At 44.7% G+C, this 18,284-nt stretch overlaps 1 protein-coding gene and 1 pseudogene across 5 annotated transcripts in view; one reads left to right on the top strand and one right to left on the bottom strand.

The window, feature by feature from the left end:
- The window catches only part of SEMA6A (semaphorin 6A), a 136,115-nt gene extending 118,792 nt beyond the window's left edge, over positions 1 to 17,323 (bottom strand). For 3 of the 5 annotated variants that reach the window (XM_017889016.1, XM_017889006.1, XM_017889013.1), the window contains exon 1: positions 15,351 to 17,323. The gene's annotated coding sequence lies outside the window, so the exon portion shown is untranslated. The remainder of the gene's footprint in view (positions 1 to 15,350) is intronic. The other 2 variants (XM_017889003.1, XM_017889015.1) reach the window with 1 other exon arrangement.
- LOC108540021 (40S ribosomal protein S14 pseudogene) lies at positions 3,749 to 4,539 on the top strand (annotated as a pseudogene).
- Positions 17,324 to 18,284: the final 961 nt, after the last annotated feature.

Here is an 18,284-nt window from a genome sequence, read left to right as displayed (position 1 = left end):
TGTTTCGTGAATTGCATCATCTGTAACATCTCAGTTGCACGTGGCAATTTAAGAGATAAATACTCATATAAATATGCCCAATATTGAGATGTGGTGAGAGGGAGAACACATGTATATCTAATTTCAGCATTTTAAAACTTTCATAAAGTAAAATTGTTTGGAATGAAATAAACAGGAACTAGGTGGCTCCATATATGTCCCGATTTTTACATGAACAGACCATTTAGCGCTTGGTCCTCCTGCCCATTTGTAACAGTGGTTTTTATAGATGCAATGAATGCGCTTTCCGTCTTCCTCGTGTTAGCCACCTCATATTATGGTATGAATCTCCCTAAGGTTGGAGAAAGTGGTCCCAACTGCCAGATCACATGGCGACAGTTTAAACATACTCAATCTTAAAAACTTTAGCACTCTTTGTGAAGAGCTGAGGGTGAGCACAGTAGGACTAGTGAAAGATTCTCCCCTCCCGCGCCTGAAAGCTTGGGAGGATGAAGAACTCCTCCCTCCTCAGGCCCAGTCCCAATGCGCCAGCAGCTTGCAGCAGCTAGCAGAAGCAGGCGAGAGCTGGCCGGAAGGTAGTTACCCCCTTGAGATCGAGAGAGGCCGTCAGGCTATCACGTAGCAATTACGTCAGACTGGGGCACTTCCTGTTTAGAGGAGACTGTAAAACCCCTGCCCCGTCCTCACTTGGGGCTGACGCCATTTTAGGCCTTAGCCTGTCTGCAGATAGGCGCTCATGAAAACAGCGCATTGCTCCACACCGACTTGTGTTGTTTGTTGGTGTGCTCTCGGAGTTCCGACCGATACAAGCGCGTTGCAACTAGGTGTTGGACTTTGGTGTTGTGCTTATTATGTGTCACTTAAATACGGTTTATGACAGCAGTTAAATGTTTTGTCTGTAAACCTGCGTTCCTGTCCTGGCCAATGCCACAACCATCCACTCAGCTCCCCAGAGGTTATACCTTGGAACCATTTTTTACTCCTTCCCCTCCCTTACCCCACACATCCAACTGGCCCCAAATCCTGTTGGCTGGACCATGCCAACATACCCAAAATCTGTTTCCTTTTTCCACTCACAGTCCTAGCAGATTTATACTTCTAAAACACATATCTGGTGACATCATCCTCTTGCTGAAAAGCTTCAGCCACCTGCAACACCCTGGGCAGAACCCTCCACAAGTTGCCTCAATGCCTCCTCTGTCTTCAGGGCTTCCCCACATCACGTTGTCCCTGTGCTCCAGTCACCAGGAGGGCCCCTTGCTGTTCAGGGGCCAAGTCCTACATTCCCCATCTCTGGGCCTTGCTCCTGCCTTTCCCTTCACCCCACTGTTCCTCCTGCCCCTTGCCTCCCAAATACGGAGACCTCACTCCGCAATTGAAATGCTTCCTCCTTCAATGGAGCCCAGCCTGATCTCCCAGCTGGACAGAGCCACTTTTGGCCTTCTTAGCATCTTCTGCATTCTGCATTTGGGACAGAGAATAGTCAGACCTTACACTAGAAAGATTTTTCACATCTCTACCTTCTTCACTAAAATGTGGGCCTACAGTAGGTACGCAAGCAGTAAATTCTGAACTAGTTCATCGCTGTCTCTCTGCAGTGTGTGGAACTTTTCCTTGCCAAAAGTAGGTGCTAAATATATTATCTATTAAATTGAGCTGCTGCTTTCACTAGATCTAGTAGCCTGAACCAGAGTACAATGACCTTTGTCAGAGGGAAGATTCACTTAGGTTGTGCCATGCAGTCTATTTAATTCCTTGCTAAAAACATGTTTGTTTTATAGGTATGAGTTGCAAGTCCCAGGAGGATATTCCTGACAGAGTATCTAATTCAAACTTCTGTCCTTCCAGTTCTACCCTGTGCCAGGGTCAAAAATGCCACCCTTATGTAACTATTTATTTTTATCCCGACCATAAAATAGGACTAGAATCCCAAATAAAATCACCTACCATTTGCCATTTGATATTTCTTAGGGTGACTTTGACTCAAGACTCTAAGAACATCCAGAGACAGTGAGTGTCCCCTCCTAGCAATGGTATTTCACTGAGAAGTCGGAATTTAGGTCCCGGTTGCACTAAAGCCTCAGATGAAATCCTCAAAAAGCTACTTCTAAACTTGTTCTGTGTCAGGATTCACTTCTGTGTAATAGGAGCCATGTGAGAACAACTAGGATTGGACAATTTTAATACTTTTTAAATTTTAAATACTGAGTAAACAACACAGCGATATGGAGGAGCACAAAACTCAGATTCATATGGTTTGGGACCTTGTCCAGGCCCTTCCCTTACCAGAAGTGTGCTCTTAGGCAAATTACTTGACCTCTTTGAACCTGTTATCTCATCTTTAAATTGGGTGTAATAATACCTATCCTGCCTAACCTGGAGGGTTGTGATAAGATGAAATAAGGCAATGTTTATAAACACACTTTGAAAAATACAAGCACTATATAAATAGTCTTTATTGCTAATAATAACACCATTAAATACAGTCAGTAAACCTGACTTCTAATTGTATTGTAGAACTCAGCAAGACTAATTTGGGGAAACGTATCTCCTTCCTGGGCAGAACACCCCTATCTAAACACCTCAAAGCTGGGAGCCAATCTATTCTCTCCCCAACAAGGTGCCACCCAGGAAGGTGTGTTGAGCACTTTAAACATGGCCAAGGAAAAACAATAAAAGATGCAAATACATTATGATTACTTTTCACAGAACAGGCAAGTTAAGACTAAGTATGGTTGACGACTTGCATTGTCCTATTCGTACATTTAAAACTCTTTCATGTTCTACACAGAATTTGCATTTCAATAACAATGTGATAATGTCAAGTTATTCACAACATTTCAAAGGCTTGTCTTGCACACCTGGCATGTTGGAAGATCTGCTGGAGAACTCGATGTAGCTGTTTTCTAGTAGCAAAAGCAATTACATTGTCCTTTTAATTCTTGGGAACGGATGTGTTTGGGCAATATTAACAGGTTTTGTGTTTTGGACACAACAAAATATGAAAACGAAAGCATCACACTCGGAGATATCCCTGGAGAATTAATTAACCAGCATATTGAACATGTTGAACTTCCCCTTATCACAAATGAGAGGAAACACCTTGCAGATAAAAGTTGACTTTTTAATAGAAACCTTTCCCTGTACTCTGAACATCCCTTTATAATTAAAAAAAAATGTATCCAAAAGATGTGTTACCTTTTCTCTTGGCTACATATGAAACTACTCTGCTCTTTCTAACTTTTGACATCTCCTCCTTGGACAAAGGTGGGATCATGCAACAGAGAGGACTCTTTTCCTATTAAAAGTAAAGCCATACTGCATGCAGTCAGACACATACTCTAAAAATTATTTTAGATAACCACTACCCTGGAACACAGTACAGCAAATATTATGAATCAATTTAATTTCGGTAATTTCTCATTAAAGTGCCTACAGATCGGTAAGTCTAATTGTAAAAGCTAAGCATTTATAATTCATAAGCATAATTACACTAAACTAGATGGGTTATATGCTATTAGGGTTTTGTATAAGCTACAAAATAATTGTTCACAGAGAAATTTAATTCATAAATTGGCATTAATATATCTAGCCTTTATTAGACCCTCTAGTTAAAAGTTGAATGTAAATAGCACATTAACATCCTTATTCAGGTTTTGATATCTGTTCTAAAACTCATGACACAGGAAAAAGTACTTTTAATCAAAAATAAGGCCCATTCTTTCCGGTGTGGAGACAATGTGCAGAAATGGCACCTCGAAAGGGGAAGGAAAAGGAAGAACAGGTCATCAGCCTCTGACCTCAGGTGGCTGAAGGAGAAAACGTATTTGGTGTCTGCCATATCGTTGCATCCTTCAATGACACTTTTGTCCATGTCACTGATCTTTCTGGCAAAGATCTGCCGTGTGACTGGTGGGATGAAGGTGAAGGCAGACTGAGATGAATCCTCGCCATATGCTGCTATGTTGGCAGCCCAGGATGTGGCTCACAGGTGCAAGGAACTGGGTATCACTGCCTTACACATCAAACTCCAGGCCACAGGAGGAAATAGGACCAAAACCCCCGGACCTGGGGCCCAGTCGGCCCTCAGAGCCCTTGCCCTCTCCGGTATGAAGATGGGGCGGATTGAGGACGTCACCCCCATCCCCTTTGACAGCACCCGCAGGAAGAGGGGTTGCCGTGGTCACTGTCTGTGAACAAAACTCCTCAAAATATTTTCTGTTAATAAATTGCCTTCATGGGAAAAAAAAAAAAAAAGATGCCCAATTCTCCACAGTGTCTACAATATTCCCTAGTTGTTATGTTTAGTACTTTGTAAACGGTATACTTGGACAATGGAAATGCTACTAGGTCCAGCACTTCTGTAGTATGCTTTTATTTGAAAGAACTGGGGCACCACTTAAAATCTCATTCAATCTTTGGAAGGAATGGCCTCAAATCCAGCCAGAAGCCAGTAAGTATCAGCAATTTTGATAGGTAAATTCCTTTAGAATTAGAAATGACTCCTCTGAAGATTCAAATACTCCACACCACCTACAAATTTCAGTTGTTCCCCAAGTGATATTTCATTCTTTGTATGACCATTCTGAAATGATGCAGAATCACATTTTTCATTGTAATGAGAATCTAGTGTGGTTTGCATGGCAAGACAAAGGAAGCAAGTTCATGTCACTACTGGCTGAAAATACTCTACCTAAATACAGCCTCCAAGGCATACAAAAGAAAATCTGTAATCAGAAATCATTAATTAAGGTTAATTAAAGTCCACATTGTATTTGACTGACATCCACACAAAAAGTACTCTTTACTTTTCTTAAGGCTACGTGTGCAATGTTGTGTCTAACCCGACACCCAAGAGTAATCACAATCTTCTTATCATTTGAGAGGAGAATGAACTCAATTCAACAAAATTCTTTTTAATGAAAAAAGCTTTGATCTTAGTCCCACTGTTCTCCTCCATTCCATGTCTTTTGTTGTTTAAACATTTAGCCTATGCGAATATGGTAAAATGAACAGAACCTATTTTCTTACCCTGCCAAATAAGCAGGGGTCCATAATACTGAATTTACAAATGCACATTTTCTTTGCTTCTTGGAGATATCTGAGGGGAAGTGGAGAAGGGCTGGGAGATAATTGAAGCCTCTGGGTGAGCCAGACCACATGATCAAAAACTGCTGTGACACTTAAAAGTATTTCTCCACAAGAAATTCCAGTGCCTAGAAGCCTGGTGAAGCCAGGAGCGATTAAGGCCATGTTATCCTTTTAATGCACTTCACATTATTGGCCTCTAAAATCAGTCCTTTAGTGTGCTTGGGTAAGGGATGGGTCAAGAAAATAGGCACGTGCATTAAAAATGCTTGTTGATCTTACACAAAAATTTGGGCAGGCTGGATCTGGAGAAATTTAAAACGCTGCTTTGAAGCTCACTCTGAAATAAAAACTAGTCATTTTCTAGTAAAACAGAAAAAAATATGACTACTTTTCTAGATTAGTCCCATTTGTAAGGAATTCAAAGTTTCTTCTTCTAAATCAGCCTAGATTTTCATTTATGCTTTACATGTCTTGAATTCAGCACTGTTTGCTTCCCGTGTGAGATTATTTTATGTTTTAATCTACAAAGGAATTAAATTGCTTGGCTTAGACTGGTAGGAGTCCTTGAAAGTCCACTTGAGAAATGGAAACTGAAACATGAAGTGTACCACTATCTGTTATACAAGGCCGAATTTGCCTCACAGAAGCAAGCTGTGTTCTACATCACACGTGAAGCACATAAGTCACCGGAATGTGGGTCTGTGTATCACCCTCTTACAGCAATTTACTCCCCAAATCCTTTCTTGACCAAGTCACACAACGTATACACCACTGGAGAACATTTTCTAATCAACCCTATAGTCACAAACCTAAAAAAAAAAAAAAAAAAAAGCAAAATATTGAAATTATTAAATAAATGAAAAATGTTCATATACTATTCAAAAGTTGACAAAGCAGCAGACCCACTGTCCAAAATGTATGTGCCTTTTGTTGCAAAATACAGTAAAATGGTCTCTAGCTCCTTAGCAATGAGTGTCAAGTGTAAAAAAGAAAAGGTTAAACCTGAAGTAAAGCTCTACATGTTTCCATTGCCAAAATAACACACAACACACAGCAATCATGATGTCATTTTATTTATTTAGTAATCTGCAGAGCCAAAACTAAATTATGAAGCTGAAATTTTAAGCAAAGTCATGAATGCCCTCATTTACCTCCACATTTGTGACTAGCCTTAATGAAGAGTTTGCACCCCTTTGCTTTCTTGTTGAAATATGAAAGTGACATCAGCCTCTGGACTGTATTTTGATTGATTTATTTATTTTTTGCCAGCAAGACTGAGCAAGAGGCAAATCCTGGAGTAAATATCAGCTGGATGTGCACATAACAAGGTCCAGGGAGACACTCTCAGAAGTTGCCTCTTTTAATCCAACACTGAATTATATGAGAAGCGGTTTTCAGTTTTTCAGAGCACAACTGCCAAAATCACTGCAAGGCTTGCAAGCCCTAGTATATCTCAAACCTTTCCCAAGACACCCCAACACTATCTGAGGCACTGAAACTATGGCAACCGAATAAGAAAGCAGCCTCCATGATTAATAGATGAAGATCCCAGCGACAGTGTCTAGCTAGGGCCATCATTCATGATACAAGAAGAATTAGCACAGGATCTATCTCGAAAACCATTAACAAGTATTCTTATAAAAATCAACTCCATTGCCATTCTGCCACATATACTTGAGTTTAGAATGCTATAAACAATTTGGTTTCTATTTATCACTCACTATGCAGGAATGAGAATGTTCTTAGAAACTCAGATGCTCATGTTTTTAAAATAGTGAAAGGCTTAATAGAATGGTTTTCCACCTGGGTATTTGAGGCCTAAGAACAAACACATTGAAAAACCAAAATATGTGAATGAAGTCAAGTGGCTCTCTGGGTAGAAAGGCGGAGGGACAGTTGTTGAATTGTTTTGAGTGTTTTTTTGTGGAATGCAATTTTTTGTAAAGCATTCCATTTTCAGGGAAGGAACGTTTCCATTCAGCAGCTCAATCAGTATTCTCTCAGTTTCCTCATTCAAGGACAGTAGGAGTCTGGGGGAGGGGCGGGGAAGTGCTGAAGTTGCTGCAATATTAATGAAAAGATTGAATATTCTTCTTTAAAAAATGAATCAGGAATAGGACCAGGGAAAGAAGAATGGATCCATCACAGAGAGCTTGTCTGTAAAACTCTCATAGAACATTAAACCATAATTAATACAATCTTTATTTCTTCCCAGTCTCTAACAATGTTTATTTTCCAATGGCATGTTTTCATTGTATTTAATGCCAGATCCTGTTCTGTTCTATAAATGCTTCAAATCAAATCATGGCCAAAGGCTGGTCTTTGAAGCGTAGAGGGGCAAAAGGGCTAAGAAAGGGGTGAACAGCACCAATTTTAGAGCTTCTTCTGCTAAATTTTTTTAATTGGCATGGGTTCTCTGAATTTAATTTTCTACAGACGACAATTATAGGTTAGTTGGAAATTCCTAGAAAGCACCCAGGAATATTAAAAGAAAGCTTCAAGTCTAAAGGCTGCATGAGGAAATATCTATTACTAACAATACTTTCAAAGCAACAGTCATCATACTGGCTGCTAAGAAGGATCTGAAACTTCAGTCCTTGCAGCATGTTAATTACTGATTTATCTCACACTCTTTCCATTCCCTTTCCACTTACAGAGTTTGAGAACATATTATTTCCTAGATGAAAATAACCGTAACTCTAAGCCATGGAGGCATTCCTAGAAAACATCATGGTAGCAGGGAATTGTGGTGATAACATCAATTTATTTCCCCTTCAGCTGTGCCTTTTAGAAGTCAGATTTTTCTCACTGATAAGAACTTGTATGACTATCATTTGAATCAAATTTCAGGTTTTGTAGTAGTGTGTCTGTCAGTAGAATAACTGCTCTCTCTACTGGGGTCAGGCAATTATTTCCTGCCTTTGGTGTGGAAGGCAGTAGTTTGCTTTTGCTGGGAGATTCACACTCTCCCAAACTGATTTCAAGCTTGGCCAGGGAAGAGTGACTTGGCAGATGCATGCCCACCCTGAAGACCTTCTTGCAGAAGGCCTAGCCACAACCCCCTCAAGGGTTCCAATCAGCAGCCGGGTTTCTCTCCTAAGACAGGTGTGGTCCTTGGGGATTCAACTCATCCCTAAAATAGTCATTATGGGTTGCTTTCAGATTCTAAATGTAGGTGCAGAGTGTATATTTTATTATTAAAATGTTAATAAGTGACAGCTATCATTTTTAAAAAGCTATCCCTTGGGCTCCTGTTTGATATAAGGCTCTGCTTGTTATTATTATTATTATTTTTTATATATACTGCTTTTTTCCTTCCATGTTTCGAGTGTGATATTTCAAATTCCAAAGTTTCCGGGCTTCCTGTTTCCCTGCAAGTGTCGTGTTCACATGCTCCTCAACTTAAAACCCAAGACATTATGGCCTGTTTATGGTATGAATGTTTATTTCTAGTCCAAAGGTTGTTTCCTTTTGCATCATCTCTTTATATTACAGATTCAGAGCCATTTCCTTTTGTACTGTTTCCCCTGTCCCCACAATAAAGGTACTATCTGCTTTTTCAAAATCCATTCCTAGGGCATTTTTCATAACTACTCTTACTCAAGTAAAAATAATACCTTATGTTGAACGACTGCTTGTTGTGTGCCCAGCATTGTGACATGCATTTTACAGATGTTACTGTGCTATGCATTTTACAGATGTTATCACATTTATTCTTCTCAAAACCATAACATTATCATCATACAAGCACTTTGCAAATGAAAACTGAAGGAGAAAAGAAACTGGCATAAAGTCCCACTGTTAGCAAATGGCAAAACAAATCCATGGTATTGTCTGTCAAAAAAGCATGACTTCAGCAATGCCTCCAACAGTCCCTTCACATTTATTAACTTCATGCCACAAAATCTAATGAATTTGGCCTTGTTACAGCAAAAATGGAAACTTCTACTAGTCCTGGTTCACCCTGACATACCTGTGTTACATTAATGATTACATTGATTTGAAGTATTTCAGAATTTAACTGAGCAAAAACAATTATCTTACTTTTAAAATAATTCCTGGCAGAGTGGCACTCCCATGACCTTGCCTGATTTAATGATCATGTTGAAAGCAATGTTTCCTTGACATGGTTGGTGTTCTAATTAATAAAGTTGCTATCCATGTGCTAAGTGAACTGTACAATTTCAATGAATTCAAACATATTATTTAGTTGCATGATGTGATTTACACTAAAACTACATGAACAGTGTATATTCTTCTAAAAATAATTTAGAAGATGAAGTAGGATCTCTGTTATATCCAGGGTCTGGAGTGGGAAAGAGGGGGTTAACATCAAACTTCCCAAATTTCCAGAGTGCGTGTAATATTTCGCTAAATACATTCACATTCATGATTTCATATTCTCCCAGCAATCCTATAAGTTGGGAAGAAAAGGTTTACTATTCACAATTTTCAGTTAAAATAATGCAGCCTCAGAGAAGTTAAGTGATTTGTCCAAGGTAGTAAGAGTCTGGAACCCAAGTCTTCTTGACTCCAAGTGCAGGATCCTCAACAGCAGATATACCGTATGGGTACGGGGAAGAAACATGGATTAGTAAAGTATGCTATATTCTCCTGACAGAAAGTTGAATTTTAAAACTACTATTAGCAAACTCCAAAAAAACAAGAACGTTCTGTGGTCAGTGGTTAGAATGCAGAACAAATGAGGCCAGGGTCAAAAGCTCAAGCCCCATAAATGCTGGCTGTCTTCTTAGCTCTGTTTCTTGGCAAGTTGATTTTACCTAACTCAGACTCCCTCCAGTTACAACCAGGTGTCTCACAGATGTGTGCTCTTGGACACAGGAGGGGACTGGGTGAGAGTGTGGGAATGAACAGGCTCCAATGCATCACTACAACTAGAAAAACAACACAGTGAATGTTCCACTAATGATGCATGAGCCATACCACCTATGTGCTTGGAAGATTATACACACACACATTCATGCATGAAGTATCTCATTTGATAAAAACATGATATAAAAGGCAGACAAAATAGATAAAATAAAGACTAGTTGTTTGCAAAAAAGGATTCACTGTTTATTCATTCAACAAACACTTGTTATGGATGGCCCATGATGTGCCAGGCACAGTTTTAGGTGCCAGAGTGAATAAAACCTAAAAATGTCTATCCTTATGGCATTATGTTCTAGTGGAAGACAGAAAATCAACAAGGACAACATATAGTTTGTCAGACTGTGAAAAATGCTAAGAAAAAAATAAGGACTGCCAAGCGGTGGGGAGTTCTGTGGGAAAGAGTAAAGTAAATAAGAGGATCAAAAGGCTTCACTGAGAAAGTGACATTTGAACAGAGACCTGAAGAATGTGAGAAGCAAATCATGTAGCTATCTGGGGAAGGAACCACCCCAAGGCATGAAAGAGTAAGTCCTTGCAAAGGCCCCCAAGTATATGCCATGCTTGACAAATGCAAGGAAGCCCAAGGGGTGGAGGTCAGAGAGGCGGGAGCCTGAGTGCAGATCATGTGGGCCTGCAAAGACCAAAGAAAGGACTTGGCTTTTATGGGAATAAGATGGGAAAACATCTGAGCAGAGTAGTGATCTGATAGGGCTTAGTTTAAGAAAAAATCACTGCTGCGTTTTGGCTGTTGCGCTGAGAAAAGAGCAGAGGCAGGAAAGCTAGTTGGGAAGCTGGCATGAAAACCTAGCAGGAGACGACCATGGCTTGGCCAATTTGAGGGCCACACAGAGAAGCATCACCTGAAGGAAGCCCGCAGGCCTTCCGAAGGTGGAGCCAACAGCACTGCAGCCACCACGGATGTAGGCGTCAGACAGAAGCTTCAAGGAGAACTAAACTCAGGCCAGCAACTCAAAGAATGGAGTTGCCATTTACTATGATGGAGAAGATCATGAGAAAGGCAGATACGGGGGAGAAAGATACAGAATTAGGTTTTTTTAAACCTAAATTTGAGATCTCTATTAGGTTCAGGAGGAGCTGCCTACCCACTAAGCGCTGGTTACTTGTGAGGTCCAGGAGAGAGGTCTAAGCTGAAGAGGTTACTTGGGAATCATCAGTGTATTACGGTTTTATATGATACCCTCTATTGGTGTAAATGGAATTATTGTAATAAAGTTTTGCAAGAGCTCATCTGTTTCACAAAGCAAGATACCCTTGTGTATGGACTATATGCAACAGTCCCATGGTGAGAAGTCCTGAACTCCTCCCCTTGAGGTTTGTGTGGTATGACATCTCATTTGCTCATTTCAAAGGGATTAAATGCCTCCCTCCTTTCTCTACCTTACCATATCCCCAAGAGGCAACCATGTGGTTGCCAGTAGAGAATAGCTCAGTTGCTCTTGCAGCACATTTTAAAGCAGATGAGAAAAGCCTTCACACTGAAATAGAAATATCTCAGAGAAAACTTGGCTCCAAGGCACCCCAAGAGAGTGGGGGGTCCTGATATGGGAGGGCCCGGCAGAACGCTTCAAGACATCGCCTTCCTCAGCATGCACAAATGTGGCTGCCATAACACAAAGCTCCTATATAAATATGTCAAGGAGCACTCGTCTACTCCAGGAGGACAGAAAATTGTCTAAACCTAAAGAAGGGTGTGGAGAGGGGCAGTGCAGAGATAGGCTTTCCTAGGCATTGCCTTACACAAATGGCAGATGCCTAATTAAAGCATTTGCAATTAGCTTAGCTTGTTCTGTGATTCCTTCCTGCAAACAAATAAGATGGAGAGACTATATTAGCTCTTGGCAATCTAGTTCTAAAAAAATTTTCATCCCATCATCACTCTTTTGTCCTGTTCTGAAAAGAGCTGAACCACAATGTACACAGAATAAACTATCTGACTTAACTCCTGGTTCAAAATCGTATTTTTCCTTCCATTTCATATAGGAGTACAACTACCCATTTACTTTTAAAGCATGACTACTTATTTTGAATCTAATACAAGTTCTTAATTTGGATGCCTTATTTTTATTTGGTGAAGATAACAGTCTTCCTAATTCTCGCTATGCTTCTGATTCAACACATTCGACTTCACTAGTGCAATGTTACTCGCCTACTCAAAATGCAATTGCTATATGTGTTTAATGTTGGAAAAAGCATTTACTAGATTTTGGAAGAACTTGAGGGGTGTGTGTTTGTGTGTAAATAAAAAGGTGCACTTATTGATGCCTTGTAATAACCACTCACTTGAAGGCATATATCTTTTTTCACTGTAGGGAAAATAAAGAAGTCCACTCTGAGTGGAAAAACTGTTTCATTCATTTGACATTTACTTGACTGCTCTATACTGATTCTTATAAAATTTTAACCTATTTAAGCGTAGTTGTTATGTCCAGTAAGTATATTCAGCTGATGGCTCCTCAGAAATGATTTTTGGTATCTGCTTAACATTTACATATGTGGATTATATGTGTTATCGAGAATGTAGCACAGCTCTAAAAGGTGATAGCTGCAAAACCTAACATATGGGGAAGGTTGTCACTCACAAACACTGTAAATAAGAAACATAAATAAAGTAGAATGCTTCTTTACAACAAGTTGAAAAATGACTCATAACACAAGAGTAAGATTTTAAATTTGATGTTCGTTCTTTTCTGCTTCAGACTGGTTTGCAAAGTGCCTCATTCAAGAACGTCCTAAAACCAAAATAGTAACAGGGAGCAAGGGTTACTCAAGATCCAAATAAAAATTACCATACACACAAGCATGGGTAAACAAAATTCAAATACCTAGTGCAATTATTTTTTAATAGATAGTTTAGGTTAATAGGTGGAGACATAGTTCTACCACTGTATTTAAGGTTAGGTTAATAATTAACTTCGGTGCCTGGAGTAGTTTAATCAAAGCTTACTGTAAATCATAAAACTGCTCCATGCAGACTAAGCACAGCATTAAAAAGTCATACAAAATTCTTGCCATCTTGACCTCTGGTAGCCATTTGGGTATGGTGTAAAAAAGTGTAGAGTATTTTCATTCAGAATTAAACATAGGCATCTTTACTTTGGGGAGAAAACATAATTAAATAATTAATTAAACCACCAGTCTTCCCCGCCATCACTGTAGCATACCACGGACTCAATGCCCAAGATGTGTCCACCAGGGGAAGGACGACGAACAATTTCAGGACTAAAGAAAGACAAGGCAAAGGCACTCGACCTTCCCATCCTGGAAAGACTTAAAAGCCAGCGCTGGGGGGCATTAAATAGCTTTTCTGAGACCTGTTGGCACAACACTGCAAGTGGGTTAAATGGCTTTTCAGATCTGAGGTAAAGAAAGTTGTGCCTACAAGCGCGAGTGTGTGCGTGTGTGTGTGTCCTTGCGCGCCTGTGTTTTAAACCTTTCACAGATCGCATTCAGTAGCGTAAAAAAGCTGAGCGTAAAAAAAGGAGCGATCCCACTGTGGCTGTGCCTGGCCACCGCGGTTCCAAAGCAGCCACCTTTCTCTCAAAGACCGACGCGGAACAGCCTGCAGGGCTCCCCATTGCGATGCAGGCCGGAGGCTCCCTGGAAGTGCTTGCCCTGGCTGTGAAGACCGCCTCCAGTCTCCCATTCCTGGCCCGCTCCACCAACACCTGGTTCTGCTTCGCCCCTCCCTGGATAGACACACTGGGAAATCGTGCGCGGGGCGCAGATGGCTCGGGATGCTGCGCTTGGAGCTGGCTATTTGCAAGCCAGCGAGTCCCGGCCTGCGTCCACACGCACCTTCGTCTCAGCCTCTGTCCACAGTGGCCGCACCTGCCTCCAGGTCCTGCTTCCCCATCCATCCCTTCCCCGACTTGTCCAGCAAGTACTGCGGGCCAGGAGGTTCCACTCTCCAAAGGGCCAGGTTCTAGCTCCTAGCTGCATCCGGAGCTGTCCGCATGACTCCCTCCAGGTCTAGCTTCCCTCAGACTGCACATGCTGAGCCCCAATCCGGTCGTGCCTGCCGCCTGGCTTTCAGGGAAACTTTCCAGAAGCGCCTGGTCTACTGACCCCGCCGCTGTAAAGTGGGAGGAGGCGCTGGGCGGAGGGGCGGCGAGGGAGCGGGAAAAGCAGCGGAATCCCGTTTCCTTTCCCGACGTCCACAAGTACGAGACCGCTCCCCGGCTCCCCCCGTACCGCTTGGGTCATGCGAGGAGGGAGGAGACCTCAGGATCCTGTTTTGCACCATCTCCCACAGCGAGGAGCTGAGCAAAACGCGGAGAATCGGGACAAGAGACACTTCCCGCCCCAGCAGGATCAGGCAGGGTGGGTGGGCACTGCCCCGCTTACTCTCCAGCGCCCCATTGCCCCCATGGCAGCGCCCTAGGACACAGTGAGGAGTCGGGACAGAGCCCTCGTCTGGGTTTCAAACCCAGGGCCATCTCCTGCCAGGTCTCTCACCCTTCCCCCTCCTGGGTCATCTTTCCAGAGCGAGACCGCGCTGATCTAGGAGGAGGGCGTACTGTGCGCCAGCCCGGTGCAAAGGGCTGGGTGTCTCAGGAGGGACGCAGTCGCGACGGGCTATATCCTTGCAGCTCGGGTTGGGAGCTGCGGCGGCGAACAGGACCCAGGGCGGGGGCGCCGCGTCACCCGAACGGCTGCTCCTGGACACTTATTCGAGCAAACAAAGCCTGGAACCTCTGGTGGCAGCGGCCACAGGAGCCAGGATCTCACCAAGAGACAGGGCGCGCGGGTGCCGAGGGCCATCACAAGTTTCTCGCACTCCACGGAGCCCAGCCCAGACCCCACACTGACAACAAAAGATTCTCTCCGCTTCCACACCGTCTCCGCGGAACCCCTTCTCCCACCTGGCACTGGACGAAAACAGCGCTGTTCTACCCACCCCCCTCCAGCCCTAGAGGGCACAACCCCTTCCCCCGCCTTCGACACCGGGCCAGGGAGCTTCCGAGAATCCCACCCTCCAGAGCCCGCTCTGCTCCCTGCTTGGCCCGCGTGAGGATGAGCCTTGGGTCTCGCACACACACACCCCCGGGAGGAACAGCCATACGCGCCTTCGCGGCCCGGGGCGGCGCCGGGCGTGTGCGCAACGCGGTGGGAAAGCTCTCGACTTGTAGCCTGGCGTACTCTGGGGCGCAGGGCTTGGAGGAAAGGCAGGCAGGGCTCATGGTTCCCCCTCTAGGACCGGGGAACGCTCGGGAAACAGAGACACAAGACAAAATAAAACGTAGGCACCACAAAGCCGACAGCACGCGCTAGCCACGGCCCCGGAACCCTCAGGCTGGAGTTCTGCTGCCTGGGAGGTGGGGCGCGCCGGGGCGCCCGGGCCGTACCTTTTCGGTGCATCGACAGACAGGCGGCCGGGGCTCGGAGCGGAGTGGCACAGCGTGTATCCCATTTAGTAATCCATTATCGAGGGGATCTCTCCGGGCCGCGGGCTGCGCTCTCTCCTTCGCAAGCCTTTGTCATTCCTACATGTGTGCTTGTCTCTTTGGGGGAAATAGTCGCGGCGACTACTTTCTGGGATGCAAACGCGATGTGTTCATCTCCAATGACGAGCGGAGAAGGGGAGAGGAAAAAAGAAAGAAGCCGAAAAAAAAAGAAGAAGAAAAAGAAAAAGAAAACAAGGAAGGGGGTAAATGTTCAAGAAACTCTTCTCCAAATGCAAATTCCACTTGGAATCCACTCCGGTGAGTCCCCTTGGTGGTGTCTGCGCCGATTAACAAGTCATTTCAGAGCGGGGGGTGGGGCGGGGGCTGGGGCAGGGGTGCAAGCTCGGGCCCGGCTGTGCGGCCGGGAGCGCGGTGCCGCGGGTGTGGTGATGCTGGACGCTGCTGGACGCTGCTACACGCTGCTAAGCGGGCATCGCGGGCGACCGGCACCGCGGAGGAGCGCCGCTGCTGGGTCCCGAGCGCCTGGGCAGCCGAGTGCGCGGGGAGCGGAGTTGGAGGCAGCCTCACCCCGTGCCGCTCACTACTCCTCTGTCACCGGAGAGGCCGCCGCTCCCGGGCGGAGCCAAGTCCCGGACTGGATTGCGCAGATCGGACTCTCCTCCCGCTACTCCGCCTACTTTGGCTGGCGTCTCCTCCGACCCAAAGGAGAGCTGTGGTGGATGTGAGTGTGAGTGAGCGAGGCAGGGGGGGGAAACTACGCGGTGTGGCTGCAGGTGGAGCCTTGGACCAACTGGCCAGCGCCGCTTCCTTCCACCAGGATTCCTGGCCCCACCGAGCGCTAGGCGGAGGCTCAGCGGGGGCGACTCCGGCTGGAGCCCAGCCCTCACCTCCCCACCCCACCTCTGCTCTAGCAGAGAAAATCCCGGACAGCATTGCTGAGTCCTGCCACATCAGAAAATAAATAAAATAGACGTAGTGCAGGAGCGAGTTACAAGAAAGGTTTTGTTCATCGATTTTCTTAAATGGAAAAGTTTTAAAGGATGAGGGTAAGTGAACGGCGAGCCTTTCTGATTCTGATTACTGTCATCAAGAGGTAGATTCCAGAAGCGATGGACGCTCTACGTAGCTAGATGAATTGGATAGAAGCCGGTGAGGTTAAAAATACACTTGGAAGATAAGAACACAGCTATTAGTTACGCACATACACACGTTAATAAAGCATACGAAGTAAGCAAATAAACTACAGTGTAGAGAATGGCGTTTTTAACGACGGCGATCTATTTTAAAACTTCTTAAAGTTTACATTGTGTGGACTGGTCTTAGAAATAAGTGAACTTCAGAAATAACACGCAAGCAATTCCAGTGAGAACCCAAAAGCTTTATGGAAGAAGAAAATCGCAACCACTTCCAAGGCGCTATTGTTATGATCACACGAAGAATGGCAGGCACTGCCTTCTTTCACCACTTGAACTTTCAGTAGCTACAAAGTCTTGCAGTTACAGGCTTGTGCCAACTCGTCGGGTCACACCACGTTCCCCTCCCCCTGCCGCTGCGCCCCGAAAGCAACTGCGCGCCGCGACTCTTACTCCCCAAGGGGGGGCTTCGCCGATGGTGAGGACCATAGTCGCAGCCTTTAAACAAACGAACACCGGGCCACTCAGCAGTTCTCGGAGAGATACTTACTAGTCATGGAATTGGCTGAGAAAAGCCAAGTGCGGAGGTCGGGGTCTCAGTCCCACTTAGGCCAAGTTCCTTTATATTGGAAACTGTGCCTGTTCCCTAATTGAGACTAGGACCACTAATAAGTCCATGTTCCCTTTTCTGTCGCTTCTGCAAGTACAGACCTCTGCTCAAGAGGCTTCACGAAGAATAAATGCACACAGGTCAACATCTATTTCCCCCCACCACTACCACCACCTGGAAAAGGTAGGGAGAATGGTAGGAAAAAAAGAAAAAACGTAAGTACTTCTGCTGTTCTGCAGAACTGTCAGCAGGGGCCGCTATCCCCGCCTTTCCCGGGCAAAGGCCGCTATAGACCTGGGGCAGTGGGGGGCGCGGCCCTAGGTGCGCGCGCAGCCCCCGCGGCTCCGAGAGCCGGCCTGGGGAGGGGGTCGGGGAGTGTGGAGCGGTGGGTGGGATTGCCCATTCCCGCGGGTTGCGTGGGGGCCGCCTGCGGGACGTCTCCCCAGAATCCCGCGGGGTTCGGAGAAGGATCTGGAGGCCAAGACGGCTCGATCCCCGGCTGCGCTGTTTGACACCCAGACTTTGGCTGGTGACTGCCGGGTCAGTGCGAGCTGGTCCCCAGCTGGTCCGTGCGCTCCAGGCGCGGTACTGCTGCCGCGCGGTCCGGCCCCTTCGGCCTCCGGGGTTTCTGTCCCGCGCTCCACCCAACCCCGGTCGCCGAGGCTCCTTCTTCGCTCCCCGCCGCTGATTTACTTGCTAATTGTGTCGGGGAAAAGTTCTTTAATTGGCAGAATTAGGCAGAGCAAACGAATTGTTTCACAGGCCGAACCAAATTAATTTCGAGTTTAGCTTCTTCCCTTAGAGAAACAAATAATTAAGTTGTTTTATTTGCTTTATGGATATACTGGAAATGCCCCACAACGAGTTTCCGGATATTGTTTAAAGGGACATTATTTTCAATGTTAATACTTGCATTTTACTTTGTAGTAACACTGAGCCAAGAAGGGAGCGGTTAGATTTACCTCATTTAAAATTATAGAATACGAGAGTTAAAGAATTGGAGTCTACTTTTCACGGTGAAGAAATACCCCCCAGAATCTTCCTAGCACTCACTAGATCCTAGTCTCACCATCCAAATAGGAGCCGGTCCTTCTGACCACGTGATGTTACGTTTCCACCTGCCAGAAGAGA

This window comes from Rhinopithecus bieti, unplaced genomic scaffold, assembly GCF_001698545.2.
Source record: "Rhinopithecus bieti isolate Rb0 unplaced genomic scaffold, ASM169854v2 scaffold_18504, whole genome shotgun sequence".
Taxonomy (NCBI): domain Eukaryota; kingdom Metazoa; phylum Chordata; class Mammalia; order Primates; family Cercopithecidae; genus Rhinopithecus; species Rhinopithecus bieti.
Note: the sequence above shows the minus strand (reverse complement) of the source record. Positions and strands in the feature narration are given on the sequence as shown.